We start from the raw sequence: 16,929 nt of genomic DNA, 5'->3' as shown, positions 1-16,929 counted from the left end.
TAACAGTTTGTTAGCTGTACAAGTTTCTGATTTACTGTCTTTTACCTGAAATTATCCTTATTTTAACATTTGCATATGTTTCCACTCCATTTTGTTTCATGAAGTGTTTGCTTCATCCATTGTTAACCAGCTCAATTTTTTTTTTTAAAGATTTCCATCTGTTCTTGATTCATTCCTTTGAGCTGTCATTTTTGCATGTTCACTTGATCACTTTGTCAACATTTCAGCTCCTTTTCTGAGTGTCTCTGTTTCGGTTTTTCATTTGTTTTGATGTTTGCAGCCGTTTTACATGTATTTGCTGCAGTTTTGCATCATGCGCCATCTCCCTGCTGTCCTTTTGTGTTTAAGAGCACTTCCCTCCGCATTTGCACTGGGGTTTGTATCTATTTGTATTCATTTAGCATCTCCCTTTAGTCAGTTCTGTCTTGATTTGCATATTTATTTTGTGTGTAAGAGTTTGCAGTCCATTTGAGTTTGTTCACTATCTCATTTTAATTGCTTTGCACATTTTCTGTTATTTAAATTTTTCTTGTGGTTGTGTGCCTCACTTTGTGCCATTTTGTGGCTCTGTGTAATTGTTTTGCATCTCTTTGGAGTTGCTCCGTGAAGCTATGTGGAAATTTAATAGAGTTGCCAACAAGGAATGCCAATTATTTCTTAAACAGCGTCTAAACCAGAGCTCAGGAGTCAGGAGATGAACTCAATCTAACAGGTTGTTCCTCAGAATTGTGAAGTAAATGTTTGTGTGTTAGTTTATTCAAAGCAGATTCCGATTTTACATTTGATTTTAGGAAAATTCAGTATTTTCAAACCTTAAATTAAATCAAGTCAATTGTTCAGTTTGGAAAATCATTGTAAACTCACCAACAGTCCTCAAATTAGCCATTTAAAACATTTATATATTTATATGTAAATTAATTTTAATGTATTCACCAGTATTCCAAATATGTTTCATTTTATTATTTTTTTAAATTAACTTTAGTCATACTATTCAATTTTCTATATGATATAATATTGCTTTGTTTAGTGTGAATTCCTCTCATATTCCAAACTTGGATTTTTCCAATGCATGATCCATTAAAGTGGATTTCAAGTTTGTCTTGGATTCCTAATCTGCAAACTGTAATCTAAAAAGATGAGGCTGAGACCGAGCACACCTCTTGGGAAGTAATAGGCAATATCGATATAAATGAGGAATGATCACTTTGCATTACACTGCGTGGCTCCAGAGGAGAAGGGAGCGACTCCAGCTGGCACCGTCTCCTTCACTATGTGAGCCCGAGTGAATTGCAGTACAACAACCTGACGCTGGTGCGCGCACTGCAGCTTCCATTCCAGCCCACTCACACCAGGATCCGCAGCAGCCAAAATCAAGCCAACCTGCATCAGCCACACGCATGCAGGAAATTAATTTGCTACGCCTTCAAAATAAATCACAACAAGCCTCTGGTGGGAGGTGGAGGCACTTTGAAAACAAGGACGAAGGTGAGTTCTGCGTATGGAGCCCGAGGAACTGATGGGGGAAATTTGTGCTTCATTTTTATTTATGTTTGTGTCTTTCCCTGCAAATCTGCATCGGTAAAGTCAGAGAGGGCAGAGACAGAAATTAGCAGGGGTTGTTGGGGGCAGAAGTCAGACGAACTGAGATTTTTGGGGGTCAAAAAGAGAGAATTGCTCTTTTTATTAAATATATGTTTTCCTAAACACCACATTTTCTAAGTTTTCAAAGTACCCATCAATCATTTTTGAAAAATAAAGGCCAGAAAATCTTTCAAGATGTGCACTTAACACATTATGAAATGACTAATAAATATCAATTAAATATAACTAGTAAGTGTAATAATAATTAAGGGTAGAATATTTTAGTAACAATGTTTGATATTTCTGTTATAAATGTTTGTGTAAACATTGCAAAATAGTGGAGGGATGCAACAGGTTTGATCTCACAGCCACAAATTCAAACACCAACCCACACCATCACTAATACCTCTATTAAATTGTTATAGCTGTTGTGCATTTAACACCCTTACTTTTTTTTATTTAGTCGTAAGTCAAACATTAAGATGTTAAGCATGTTTGTTATATTTATCACAGTCATTTCACATTATTTATTGAAGCAGGTTTTGGAGGCCAGTTTACTTATTTGGGTTATTCAGGTTGGCATCCATGTCTGCTATGCAACTTGGGTATAAAACTCAGTGGAGTAGGGAAGAGAGTCCATATTTAATTAGATGTCGTGAGAAGAAATATCGGAATATTTATGTTTCTAATTAGAAGTTAGTTGCAAATACAGTGTGCATAAAATAAGATTTCCTGTGAAATGAACAGGATCAAAATATGCTGCTACAGGGGAGGCGTGATGTCAACTTATGAAGTGAAATATTTCTTCTAAAGGGGCTGTATCATGTATGTTAATGTCTGTTAAAACATTGCTTTATCAAACACATCTTAAAGAGAGGGTGATGTCATCATGAAATGGCACTATGTGCTTGGAAAGTATGACACCATCCCTCTAACAAAACTATGAAAGTATGAAGATTCTCTATTGTATGAGCATAACTACTGTGTGTCTTGGTTACTTTCTATGCAACCTCTGTTACACTATGTGGTTGTGAAATTGCCTCAAGCTGTTTCTGGATTTATTAATGCAGCCAAGGTGCCTGTGTGTGCATCTTCTACCAACACTTTGTTCCCATTTAGTGGTAAGAGTTTGAATGACATCCAGTTGTGATCTTGCATTATTCATCTGTATTTGAAAATACTGTGGTGATGGACCAGACAGAAACTTAGTCAACTTCAAACTCCTGGTCTGCCGCAGAAACGATAAAATTAATGAATCAGGGAAATTAATTCAGTTGCTTTTTCTTTTCTGCATTTAGTGGCTACTTTGCAATAAATTTAGACCTATCCCCAGGCTGTACTTCCTTAATTTCAAAGTTTCTGTCTGCACATGATTAAGCATCTGGTTCACCTCAAAAAGTCATCTGATTACAAATGTGAAGTTTGAGAATTAGATCTTGTGTCTGCTGGCTTGTCTTGTAATGTAATTTGGATTTGAACCGCACTTGATCTTAATGGATTTGAATTTCAGAATACGATACTATGAAATGATCTTGAATTTGGACAGAATTGTGTTACTTTTTTCTGGAGATAAATTGACGCTCTTTGTAAAGATTATATGTCTTTAAGTTGGCGCGATGTAAATAAACTGACTTGATAACTTCACAAAGTAAAGCCCCGGCAAAAATGCCACTCAAAGGTGAAATTACAAAGACTTTTATTCTTGAAATTCTCCACCGGATGTTGTGTTTTCCCTCCTCCCCGCTCTGTGTTGACACCGGCCATTCAGTAGATCCCCACCGAGCAGACTGGACTGCCGTATTCAGAGACCCGAGCTCTTCTAGTTCCTGTTTCCGCTGCAGCCTTTCTGCTCAGTTTTCTGGAGCAACAAGACTCGCGTCAGACCCAGCCTCCGGCAGCCTCCCCGCCGTGCCTCCGGTCGGATGCCTCTGGAAGCTGGCGCGTCAGATAAAGGTAGATAAAGGTAGGAAGCGAACTATCGCTTTCATTTTGAACGCAAACGCTGTAGAAGGAGGCAGCGCTTCAGCTTACGTTTCCCGGCCTGTTGACTGCGTCGCGGCTGATGAGATCGGGGTAGCCAAATAGCGGTCACGGCAGAGAGCAATGCCTGTTACCGTTATCTGAGCGCCGCCGCTCGGACGTGCTTGTGCGTCTTCTGTTGGGGATGTGAGGATGCTAGCCGGTGCTCCGTGCCACGCTTTGTTTGTTAGCGAGCAAAGCAAGTAGGACCTCTGTTGTTGTTACCTTGGTTTCAGTTGTGAGACCGTACCTTCATTGTGGTGGATGAATCAATCATTTATTTGACAGCTTTTCTTTCAGGTACAGTTAGAGCTAGAAGCCATTTAGCTCAAAAATAAAAGTATGTTTGTGACGGTGTGGCGTCTGCATGAGATAATGCCGTAAAAAAAAAGAAAGAAAAAAAGAGAGAAAGAGTGAAACACATGTGACTCACAACCTGGAAAGAAACGCGCCTGACACATTTAGTTGCGCATCCTCTTGTGTCGTCTTGTTTTGTTGTGAATGCAGCTGCCGGTTTGGTCAGCACCATCGCTTGGCTGCTGCGGCCAGGATGAGAAAATGTGCAGGGTAATAATCAGCACAGCCAGGCAGGAGTTTGCTTTCAGTATCTTCAGGTGTGGTTTAATAAGGCCTCTGATACGGTGATTAAACGACACGGTCTGGCATTTACACCAGGATAGTGATAGGGTGACTTCTGTTTCACACAACTTTACGAAGCTGTATGATTACAGAGGCCGAAGACGTCATGCGGAAACAATGATGTGCTAAACGTGGATGGTGAGAAATGACCTGGTGTAAATGTGCAGCTCTTTGGAAACTGCACGCATACAGAACATTGCATGTAAATATTCGTGACCCGTTCGCTTTTACATGATTTATTGTTACCACCACAAACTGCACTGCGTTTTTATTGGGTTTTTATGTAATAGATCAAGAAAGTTATATGGTCTTCCCCAGCGTTGCAGCTCCAGAGGATGATTTTTGTTGTTGTTGTTGTTTCAGTCAGTTTGGATGTAGAGAATCTGTGAGCCAATTGTCAAATGTTGCCACAGATTCTCAATTACGTCAAGAAATGGACTTTGACTATGCCATTTTAACACATTACGTCATCTAAACCTATTTTGACTTCATTTTTCTGGTTTCTGTCCTGTTGGACGGTTTCACTTTACCCGATTTATAAGCTTCTTTACAGCCTCTGACGTAAGTTATTAATGAATTCTCCACCACATGATACTGCCACTACCAAGTTTCACCACAGACATGGCTTTTTTTAGAGTTGACAGCGCATATTTTGCTGCCATTTCTGGCTTGTGACTTCATTTTGGCAGCCCATACTTGTGGAGTGCACCACCAATAGTTGTCCCGCCAACAAGACGTAGAAAAATCCCAGTATTATTTATTGTCTCTGCTGTTTATTTTATAAGACTTTTTTCATCTTCCTTGCATGACAGCAAACTGTTTTGACAATAAGTGCCGTAATAATTCCAGACTCCCAATCCATTTGCGCCAACACTCCTACTTGAATTGCAGCTGCTGATTGCTGATAAGACGGAAGGAAACTCGACACCTATGGACAACTAATTCATCATTAATGTTATCTTATAAAGCCTGCCTTGGTTACTGGCAGAGCAGATTGATTGAGTTAGTTGCCCTAATCCATTCATGAATAAGTAAACAGCCGTATATATTGCGGCGACAGCACTCTGTGCCATAGTTGGAGGCGGTGATGGCGGTGGGGGCGGGGGGGACGCGAGTCTCGTACTCCGGCCTGCCTCAGATAGATGTCTGCCTAAATTTAAACTCCTCTCAACTGTCAGTGGCCAATTATTTTACGTAAAGCAAAAGTGACTCACTGTTCGGCTACAATTTGCTTTGATCAGGGCTGTCGTGCCATTTTTTTTTTTTTTTTTTTTTTTTGCACTGAACTTAGGTATTCATATCTGTCAAGTGCAAATAATTACATTGGAGTAGTTAATTCAAGGCTGTGCAATTTTTGATGATTAAATCAAATAATGGCAAGGGCAGTCAGAATGATTCCTTAATATTTTCAAAAAAGGCTTTGAAGCTTTTTTCTTTTTTTAGCAGAAACCAGCTTTGACTTTTCAAACAAATGACTTCAGCACGCTGGCACCTTTCCTGCCATGTTTACACTGAGTCACATGCATATGTAATGCGTTTTGAGAAGTAGGGTCCATTTCCTCTATTTCATTCTGCCTCTTTCTGCCCTTTATGGCCCCACATCGAAAACCTCACACCACTGTCTGTCTTCATTTTTTGACTAATGACTTCATTAAACACATTAGTGTTGCTCTGCCAAAGCCGTTAGGCGCGCTGCACTGAGCAAAAATTGGCGGTGACTCCTGTGATAATTTAACCTGTACATAAAATGTTGGCATTTGTCACATGGTGAGGAGCCTTTCTGTGTTTGTTTGGCTTTTTTTTTGTGTGTGTGCAGCAACTCACTGCCAAGTGGAGTTTTATTTAAAATAGCACCCGGATTTGTTTTTCATTTCAGTTCTGTCTGCAGCAGCAGCCCCGTCACCTGCACAGCTAGCGCCCATGTTTGCATGAAAAGCCATTCTAATTTCAAGCATCACAGTGTTTTTGGCTCAGTGTACAGTGTGTGTATAATGCTTGATATTGGCTTCAGTGTGCTGTGTATACATTCTCTTCCCTGCTTTTGTTGTTCCAGATATATCCTGGGTCTCCATCAGTAGGTTGATGATGGGGATGGGGTTTTGGGAGGGGGTGGGGGGGAGGCTGAATGAAGGAGGATTTATTTTCAAGAAATATTTTGAGGTGGAGTTCCTCATAGTTTGAGCATAGACAACAGGGAAGTAAAAACTCTATGCAAGACCTTAAAATCCTCGTAGCAAATTGTGTTGACAGTGTTACCAAAGGAAGCATGTTCATGGCGAAGCATTATTTTGTTGGAATTGTTCATCTCAGTGCAGCGAACCTCAGTTCTAGGCTATACTATATCTGAACAAGGCACAAACTATTGAAAAGATGCCTTTGTTAAATGTGGGGAATAAATATCTATGGGATTATAGATGTGTTCTGTGAAAAAAATCGTTTGTTTCCAACTGGTTGGCATTCATTTTGTTATATCTGCCTTTCATGTTGGCTTTATTTTTTCTCTGCCATCTTTTGAAACCAATTACTAATCTAATACTGTGTACAATGGAAATAATAAGAACTGAGCATGCCAGTATTTTCCACAATAAATGTATTTTTAATGGGGCTATTGACACAAAATTCACTATCCGAGTTACATAAACACACAAAGAATCAAAAACAAAACAGTCAATAAATTAGGTTTTGTGCAACAAGGTGGAATGGCACAGAAAATAAATACTGAAAATGCTGCGTGAAATGTTTTCACTTCTAAGGAGGAAAACCTTTGTTGGTATTGACAGTTTATATTGTTAAGCTGGTCAAGAATGTCCCAACTACATTTCTCTTTTCACTACATCAAACCACTTTAGTACCATATTCTAGAAAGCAACCCCACACCAACATATTCCCAGTTCCTAACTTCACAGTTGATATGCTGGTTTTCAAGTTTCTCTTACAAACATGGTGTGTGCAATTTCATTTAAAGAGTTCAGCTTTGCTCCTATCTCATAAGACGATGCTCTCCCAGTGTTATATTGGTTTGTTCAAATGTTCTGCAGGAAACTTTAAACAAGCTTCAAAGTGCCTATCACTTAGGTCTGAGTGTGCAAAGTTATAAAAAGTCACCCCACGGTTCCCAACTTAGCCACTTTGTCGATGTGGCCAAATAAAAAAATCTGTATTGGCCAAAATTGGAATCGACAGGCCAGGCTTTTTAAAGATCGGTCAGATCGCTGCACTCTATTGCGAGTGTCATTAGAGGTTTCTGACTTGTGCTTTTAACCACTCTTAGTGCTAATTTCATGTCAGTGAACCTATTGAAAATATATAATGCAAAAAATGTTGACATGACCGGTACTTCTTTTCCTCCCTGTTCCGTGGTGAAGACTTTTAAGAGAACATCATCTATAGGGTACGTATGCAGGCACTGAATTTCTTTTATACGTTTTCAGAACGTGGCTAAAGGGCAAAGTCTGTAGGAGAAAGCTGTTCCTCCATCAGTCTTCTCCCGCTGTCATCCTTTGCGGAGGGCCATTATTATCTGTATTGTAAGACAGAGTGTCTGTCTGGTGATTGTGTGAGCCAATCACAGGGCGAGTGTGAGGCAGGTTTCCATGGAGAATGGCGGCGAGGACCGGCCCGAGAGGCTGCTGAAGCTCAGCTTGAACAAGCTGGACTGATCCGGGCTGATAGCATTCTCCAGCAGGTGAAAGAGTAAGGCCCCAGAAGCCTCTTGCTGTTTATCTTCCTGTCTCACTGAGGAGTTGGGAATAGTTCAGTTTGAAAAGAACAATAGTAGCTCTACTCAACAGCTTTGTGGCATTAGGTTGGATTTGTTTTTTTCTAGACGGTGGATTTATATCACATAAAGCTATCTTTTGTTTGGGTATGAAAGATGTTACAATGTTAGATTTGGGTCATAGTTTAGCTTAGAATGTGACCTGCCTTTGTTTCACTTGTTACCAGTGCAAGGGCTTGACCTGAACGCTACCTCAGATGGTCTACTGCCCTGGCTCTGTTTGGCCCTGCAGGGAGGTTGCTCAGCAGGAGAGAGAGAAATAAAAAACAAGATAACATTAGAAAAGATGTGTATTTCTGTCCTCACAGTAAGCAGACTTGCATGTGTTTGGTTTTGATATATCTTGGGCAGTTATTGCTACAGCAGCCATGCCTGGGAAGTGAGTCTTCTTGGCTCCAGAAATGGGCATCCTGTACTTCCATTCCCCCTTTTTTTTTTTCTTGGTATAGGTAAGAAGCACATAACTCTGCAGTTCCTCGACCTCCTGCGGTTTTGCATAAATTTCCCTCTCCTCCTGAATTAATACTTGCAAGTATTCATACCCCTTCAGTTTTTTCACACTGTGTCATGCTACAACCGTTAACTTCATAGGGATTTTATGGGATTGACCAAGGATTAGCAACTCCAGTCTCGGTGAGCTACTGTCCTTTTATCTTTGGATACTATTTGCTACCTGAATTACAGAAATTATAATGGCCGGGTTTTTAAAAACTTTCTGTCATGCCAAGGAGGTGATTTAGCCTTTTCAGTTAGGTGTGTCGGAGCAGATATGCATCCAAATGTTGCAGGACAGTGGCGAGCTTTTGGCCAGTATTCGACTCTCTTCGCTCACACTATAAAATCCAGTGCAACTAATTGGCATCTGTGTGTGTAATGGAGTCCCACTAAAAATACAGCTGTTCTGTTGGGGCTTTAGAGTTTTGTTGGACCACATTAGGGAATAAAAAGCCCAGTAAAAGAAAAAGGACTGTGGTTAAGCTATTAAATAATATCCCAAGCTCTGGACTTCTCCAAAGCACACTTCAATCCGTCATCCGGAAATAGAAAGATCCCCGCTGCGAAACACTGTGGTGGCTACGTCATGCTGTGTGGATGCCTTTCTTCAGCAGGGACAGCGACACTTCTCAGAGTTCGTAGTGGCCAATCCTGGTAGAAACCCTTCAAGAGGCTCTGGGAGTATTTTAAACTGCAGAGAGGTTGACCTTCTGGCATATCAACAACCCCAACTACACAGCTAAAGCTACAATTGAATAATTTGGAATTACACATTTTCATGACTTAGAATTGCCAACTCAATTTTCAGAAGTAAAGTTGAGAATTTTTGCAGAGTCTTGAAAACCTACATTCCCAAATGTGCTGATTCAATTTGACTGAGCTAGAGCTATTTTGCAAAAAAAAAAAAGGTAAATAAATTTCTACATAGCAAAAGCTTTTTAGCTACAATACCAATGAAAAACTGTTGATACAGGGAGACTGAACGTGGATGGTATACAATTCAGATTATTTGTAAAAAGAAAAAAAATCAACAATCACTCTCATCATTGTATTAATCTGTCACTTCATAAATGCTACTTGCTACATTAAAACTTTTTTTTTATGTGTGTAGTTCTGTGAGTGTCATAACTAGATCAGAACAAATGAAGGTTTCCAGCTCTTTCTCTTCCTTAGCAGCTGAATTCAAATGGGTATGACACACAGTGGGAACTTTTAGCTCATCAGAAGTTGCTCAGGGATTCACAGTGGGACACAAACAGCCCCCACCGCCCTCACCCCCCATCTTCCCTCAAAACCTCCCACATCCTCGCAGATTCCCCTGGTGCTCAGTACCCTGGGCCCATCAAAGTGCCTTTTAGCCGCTGTGAGTCCACGGCTGAGGACGGGATCAGAGCGAGCACGGAGGGCTGGAGGGATTCAGAGACGCTGTGAAAAATTCTCAGCTGCCCGAGAAGACGCTGTGCTTTCTGGGTTTTAGGAAGTGGCGCCACACAGCGCCTTACCTAAAGCTGGATCTGAGTTTGCTTTGGTCTTCAAGAGCCCTTCCTCTGAACCGGAGTGTGTTGAACGCACAACCCGCTCTGATGGCATCAAAGGATACGTAGGACAAAGGTTTTGGAGTTTGGAAAGAGCAGATGGAGGAAGAGATTGAGATGGCTGCCGTGCTCCAGGCACAAACACTCAGATCATTTCTAGAACACAGCAGAATAGCTGAAGAACCAGACGCTGGACATTAGGATCATAGTGACAATAGCCCCAACTGGAACTCGGAGTGCTCAGGCCCACAGCGACATGCAGAAAGGCAGCAAAGAGCACGACTCTGAGCTCATGTGACAGAACTGGTGCAGTTCCCACACTTGGGTAGAAAAGGTTGTGTGACAGGCCTGCCTCTGCATGGGGGAAAATTTGGGATTATTCTGCTTTCAACGCCGAGTCGGAATTTCCCAGCAGCCGCTGCATCGCCACACACGCACACACCCACACACACACACACACACACACACACACTGAATGTCCTCCATTTAGTCAGGAATATCTGATTTAGTGCTAACTGGTATCGAGTGCCCTGTGTGTGACCTCTTCACGTGTCCACAGAGGGTTCATCCCCAGGCCCTGGAAAGTGGGCGCTGGAATGTGATGAAAGGTGGGCATTATCTTGCTCACATGCGGGGAGCTAGAAGTTTCGCTCCTGCTAGTCCTCCTTCCTGGAGGGCTTGTTTGCATTAGTAAGGCAACGTTGTGATTACTGTTAAACTATTGATCTTGAAGGGGTCAATTAATCTCTGTGACCTGCACTGAGAGGTCACGAAGCAAGGTTACCTGCTTTGTAAAGCTGGAAGCGATCCAGTGTTACTTAACACCTAACCCCTTTCCCATGTGTCTTTGCCAAGTTCACGAGAGGTAAGGTGATTAATGTGGATGGTTTGCTGCTCTATGTCTCTCAATAAGTTCACTGTAAGTGCATGTGGCATTCGCAGTGTGTGCCGCTGATGGTGCGGCGGCGCGCGGGCGGCGGCTGAAACGGTTTGCGAGGGATCGGAGAGGATTGGCCTGATTGGATTTCAGCCGCAGGAGTCCTGTCACCTGGCACAGCGTGGTGCTCTGGAAGTCGGCGGGGCGGTAATCAGACAGCAGTCAAACTGTGAAGAAACAGTAAAATTGGCAGTCAGGCACCGATGGCACACTTACTCACAATGGGGGAAAAAAATGCCAACAAATACTCGGTATAACTCAAGGGGGCTGTGTGTAAGATGAACAGTAAACGTTCACAATCTGAAGAAAGGAAATGTTTCTGTTTAAACATTTTCAAGGTCTTGAATCATAAGAGAAAGTAGAAGGTGGAAAAACATCGGTGTTGGAGTGATTTACCTGTCCTGTTGTTTACATGCTGAATAAATGAGCTTTGAAAATAAGTAGCTTTTTTTTTTTTAATGAAAAATATCCATCACGTCTTTCCGTCCATCCATCCATGCATTTGCCTGTGCAACCAGCCATCCCCGGAGTTTTTTTGCAGGTGCCATATTTAAAGGCTGATCACCATAGAAACTGATTTTGACAAAGACGTACATAGAAGTGATTAAACTATGCTGTTGCCTTCAAAGACTCAAATGCGGTCTTTTCTGTCTGGATTCCAGGAACATCCGCCCCACTTACCGTCTTTTCTTATCACAGGTCGAACTAAGATCCAGTGCTGCGTGAAACAACCTCTTCTGTTCACTTTTCTTTTTATAGCGCTTGTTAAAAAGCACTCTGGGAAATATAGGAAATCACTAACTTAAGCCAAATATGATGAAAAACCGGAACAAAATTGTAAATATACCAATCAAAGCTGAAATGCATTGTTTGGTACATATTGTGCTTTTCGAAACATTGCGGATGTAACTGAGGACACAGCATGCTTTAGTTGTTTTTTTTTTTATATCGCTGCACAATGGAGTGAGGGGGATTTAATTGGGGTCATCAGCAAAAGATTCAGCTGATAATGCAGAGAAGGAAGAGGAGTGGAATTTTAAGTAGTCGCCTGTTACAGGTACATGGATTCGATATGACCATAAGAGACTGAATGCAATCCTTGATCCTAACATCTCAGGCCTTTAATTGTAACTAATTCACAAGAAATGATTTCCGTTATCCTTGAAACGTTTTTTTTTTCCCCCCCTTGTAGCATAGTGAGCAGCATGGCCTTCTTATCGGAGATAAATTATGAAAAGTGGATTTTATGTTCATATATTGTACAAATCATTCTCTGCTAGGTTTCTTTGCAGCTGATTTAAAATTCAGAAACTTTCCTCAACTTTCACAGCTCATTTCCTGGTAGTGAGGAGAAACACGAGCAGACTTTTACGATGATCCGACAGTAAGACAAGAAAAAAAACAAACAAACGACCGTTTTGTCACTCTTAATGTGACTCAGCGCAGGTAATATATTCACTTGTTTTATCGCTTTCTATCAGTTTGAGTTCGTTACCCTTGGCCGCTGCATGCTATTTTTACAATCATTCTGCAACCCAAGGACAACCGACATGTCAAGGAGCAGCTGCGGTTCCCACAGTGAGCAAGCTTTACTTCAGGCTTTCATGCGGTCGGCTCAGCAAAATACTAAAGCGCGGAGCAACTAGAGCTACAAAGCAGGGAGAAAGCATCACATCAGCATGTTTTGACAGTTATTGTAATTGCAGTGCATTTAAAGAAAGGATTTATTGTTATATTAACCTAATAGATGTATCTTGAAACATTTCCAGGAGCGTTCCCCCTCCTAGGATACAGTTGTAATATCTCTTATTAGACCTCACCGTGATGTTCAATTTATGATCGCTTAATGGTATTCCTGGGTATTAGGGAGCTCTGTTGGCAAGGAAAGTCTCATTTCCAATGTTTTGGTTATTGATTGAATTATAAAATGAATTTATAATGCTTGTGTTGCAGCCAGTGCAATATTGATGCTTCTTCTTTTATTTTATGCTGCGTTGTCAATAAAAAAATCCTCCCCTTGTGCCAGTGCAGATGGAGGTTATTTATTAGTTGCAGGGGCAGTCAGTCTAAGCAATGCGCGTGTTTTATGAAAAGCAACATGCATTACTCTCGAGACAAAGCAGGCAACGGGATGACAGCGGTTTTTCATGCACAAGAAACAATTGAATGTTCTGTTCCACATCACCCCCAAAATAAATATTTGCAGAAGTGAAAAAGTGGGCTGCTTCCATTACCAGATGCTACGGTGAAAGCAAATTGAGATGTACAATTAGTACTGTTACTTTGTGTTGACGTCTGATTCTTCTTTTCATATGCAATCCCTCTGTTTTTAATAGTTTGCATAGGTGCAGCTGAATAAGAATCTGAATTGTTTGTGATGTTATGCTGTCTGTAAGTTTTCTCTTCATACCAGTGCTACAACTTTGATCATTCATCTACAATATATAATCTCCTTCTACATTAAGCTTCTTACTTACTGTAACACAAGATTATATGCTCTCTGGTGTCTCTGAAACTTCAGTCAGTTATGGAGCACGTTTTTTTACTATCATAGATTAGCATTGGCACAGTTTGATACTTTGTAGAATGGAAAAAAAAAACCTAGTTCTTATTTTCCCTTTTGGTCAATTGTTTTCCCTGTTTACTTTTTATATCGGGGTTTTATGTTTCAGATTGTTTTGCATTCTGTGTGGTATTTAATTAATTCTACATTGATACAGCCAATTGGCACCAAAGAAAATGAGTGGACCTCCTGGGTTTGAGGCTTTGCAACCACCAAGTAGTAACAATCAAGTAGTATTTAACCTTGGTATTTCAGCTTACCAATCTTCATGTGCTTGAGAATATTTTGGATATGGGGCAAAAAAAACTGTAAATAGGCAAATATTCCATGAATAAGTTAGTTAAGTTCCACAGAAAAATCCTCAAATACTTGACTGTGAAAAGACAGGGACACGCTGTGTTTCCATCAAATCATCAAATTTTTTCTTTTAGCCCTGACGATAAGAACCAGTTAAGGAAAATACAGCCCGTTCTGGTCTTTGGCTGATTCATTAGTGTATATTCGCATAAAACCTTTATGGTATTGGGGCATCCTTAGTTTGCCTGTTGTTGTAAGCTCGATGTTTCACCACAGCCCCAGTTACATTGCAAGTGTATCTAGAAAGAACAAACAAGTGAAGAAAAAACCTTGTAAGTGTTTTTTTGGTTAAGTTTCTTGTCACCAACTTGCTTTCCCATGTCAGCACTCTTTAAAATAGTGCATTTTGCTGCCTCTGCAGGCTTGTAAATGCCTCTCAGCATTTATAAGAGTGGTATTCACCTATGGCAAGAACCTCAGTAAACCAACACAAGGCCATATCCATCTGACACTTCTGCCATGTAGCCGCCGAGATTTTGCCGTCTCCTATTGTTCCTCTTTTCATACTTTCATTGCACAATTTGACATTGTCTTATTGCCAGTGCCACTGGTGCATGAAGGACTTTGAAAGGCCAGTTTGGCAGACCCTGTCCTCAGTTTTAGCTTTTGTCTTGAAGAGCAATAACAACATGCCAGTCAGATATAAGGCCCCTAATAGGCCTCAGTGTGATGACACAGCTGTCCAAGACCCATTATGTTGTTGGAGCTGTAAGACAGATTGGAGGAGGGGAAGAAGGAAAGCCACAGCAAGTGCCTGACCGCAGTCCAAAAAACATGATGCAACATCGTTCAGTCAAGCAGCAGGGAGAGCATGACAGAGGGCCGAGGAAACAGCATGGAGTTAGGCCGAGCCAGTGGGACGGATCCTGTCTGCGTCAGTCGCCCCTGAGCCAGTTTTGACGAGGACTGAGAAGACACTCGTGTGACGCCAGACGTGCCACCGCGTTGGAAACGTGCATCTGTAGAACAGCTTCGTGACGCGTAGTTGCATGAGAAAAACAGAAGCATGTCTTTGTGTGAATGTTTTTTGATCTGGCAACATCGCTACAAATTAAAGTCGGCATATCAAGTTAATGTGGAGCTTTAAATACCTCCCAAGAGCTCTTTTTCAACTCTGATTTGAGGAGATACTAAAGGATTGTTGTTGATGGATTCACTTTTATGGCTGCATTGAAACTTTCCATTTTGAAAAAGACAATAAAGCCGGGAAGCCATCCGAACTGCTTTGCCGTCACATTGCAAGATCAATGAGGCACAATGCAACCCCATATGGCATACTTACTCAATGTCATTTCACGTTAATACCATGTTATGGAGTCATTTAGAAACCGATAGATCTGATCTGGTGAGAGCTAATTTTATAGGCATTATTGAACCTAGGTCTTGGGAGTAGTCAGGCTTCATGTGTAAACTCGGCCCTCCGTTTTAAAAGCTGCTCTATCTACTCAAAGGAAATAACAAAACGCCTTTCTCAATCATAGCAGCATCACCCGCCTCACTCGCTCTGTTTGTCCTAATTGAGGCACTCTTGAGCCACGTTTATCACTGTGGCAACGTTACCCCACAGATAATCATTGCCTTGTGGATTAACATAACAACAGAGAGGAGGCTTTGCTTTAATTCCACCAACACTGGACCAAGCTCCTTTGTGTCGGCCTGCCTGCCAGGCTTGTCTTAACTGGGATTAGAAGTTCGGGCCCTCATGTTGTGCTCATGCCCTCTCCTCAAGAACTTGGCCCAACTTTCCATCGTGCCCTTGGATGGGTCTGATTACTATGAATAGTAAACATGTCTTGAGTTATCAAAACTTGAAAAGATTACCTTTTTAGGTTTAGTAGACATTGGCCATCACGCTTTGGTCTGGCATTTAGACTATTTACCAATGTCAATGTATGAAAAGGTTTCAAACAGTCGGGGTTAAAAAGCAGAATGCCATTCCTACAGTTTGAGGTCTTACTACTGAGAGTCCAGAGAAAGCTCCGCAGTAATCAGCGCTACGCTTCCCCAACTGCTGGTCAACTAGCAATGAGATTTTCTTAGTTTTTACAGGACAGACAATTTTTGGACAGTCGGTGAATGAAAACGAATTGAGCATCCTTCGTTGCTCATGTTAACATTATGCAGCAGTTAAAAAATGTGTTGATCATCTGATAAAATTAAATTTGTTTTTGTTTCTTTTCATATGTGATCTTGTAAAAACTGTGATCATTTTAATCCAGGTTGTCAGATTGTGAAAGTCTCACTCCGGCCCTTGTCCACTGCCATTTAACTAACTAAAACTAAAGGACGTTACTTTTTAGGAAAGAGGCAGAAGTGCCAACCGGCTGAGTTCAAATTGCTTATGATGCTGAAAAAAATTTTGTTTTAATGTTAGTCTGAAATTAATCTGCCAAATATTCTTCCTTTTAAAAAAGCGACACATTGAAAGCATTCTTTCTGAAGTAAATCGACTGAACTTAAATAGCACTTTTTGTGTCATAATGGCCACTTAAGGCACTTTACACCAGAAAGACATTGGTCTTAATATAGCACACAGGGCTGGTGTGAATGTCCTCCTAATTATTTCTGTCATGTTGTTTGTGTAAAGGCATCCGATTCTTTAAAGTTGAAAATGTTAACATAAAAAACTGGAAGTAGTCTAAATAAGTAACAGAAATTGTGACAATATGACTTTTACCTAATTGTACTGAACCAGCACACATAAGTGCCCTGGCTGGTGTCATTAGAAATGAGTCACAATTGGCAGCAAGTGGGTGGCTGGTGGCAGCTGAAGGGAATGGAGGCAGGCGTGGAGCAGGAGTGTGCTGTGCCGTCCTATGCTGATCTTGTCAGAGCAAAGCGGTGCTCCGCTGGGACACTGGGTGTAACCGCTTGTGTCCTCCAAGCTGCAGGGGGGGTTGGCGACTGAGGCGGGGGAGTGAAGGAGAAAGTAAAGACAAACAGCGGGGAGCGGGGGCAGCCACTGACCTCGAAAGCACACAATATTAAGAAGAAGAATAAAAAGCAGTCTTCCCATTGCTTCACT

The 16,929-nt window shown here is 41.2% G+C and overlaps 1 protein-coding gene across 2 annotated transcripts in view; it reads left to right on the top strand.

Annotated features, from left to right (window-relative positions):
* Positions 1 to 3,319: 3,319 nt before the first annotated feature.
* Positions 3,320 to 16,929, top strand: part of fut8b (fucosyltransferase 8b (alpha (1,6) fucosyltransferase)) — a 110,001-nt gene continuing 96,391 nt past the window's right edge. The window contains exon 1 of one of the 2 annotated variants that reach the window (XM_088002156.1): positions 3,320 to 3,534. The gene's annotated coding sequence lies outside the window, so the exon portion shown is untranslated. Of the gene's footprint in view, positions 3,545 to 16,929 lie in introns of both variants that reach the window. The other variant, XM_088002157.1, reaches the window with a different exon arrangement.

Source organism: Poecilia mexicana, unplaced genomic scaffold (assembly GCF_051168715.1).
Source record: "Poecilia mexicana isolate PSO_F unplaced genomic scaffold, ASM5116871v1 scaffold_21, whole genome shotgun sequence".
In the NCBI taxonomy this organism is placed as follows: domain Eukaryota; kingdom Metazoa; phylum Chordata; class Actinopteri; order Cyprinodontiformes; family Poeciliidae; genus Poecilia; species Poecilia mexicana.
This window is presented reverse-complemented; position numbering and strand designations above follow the sequence as displayed.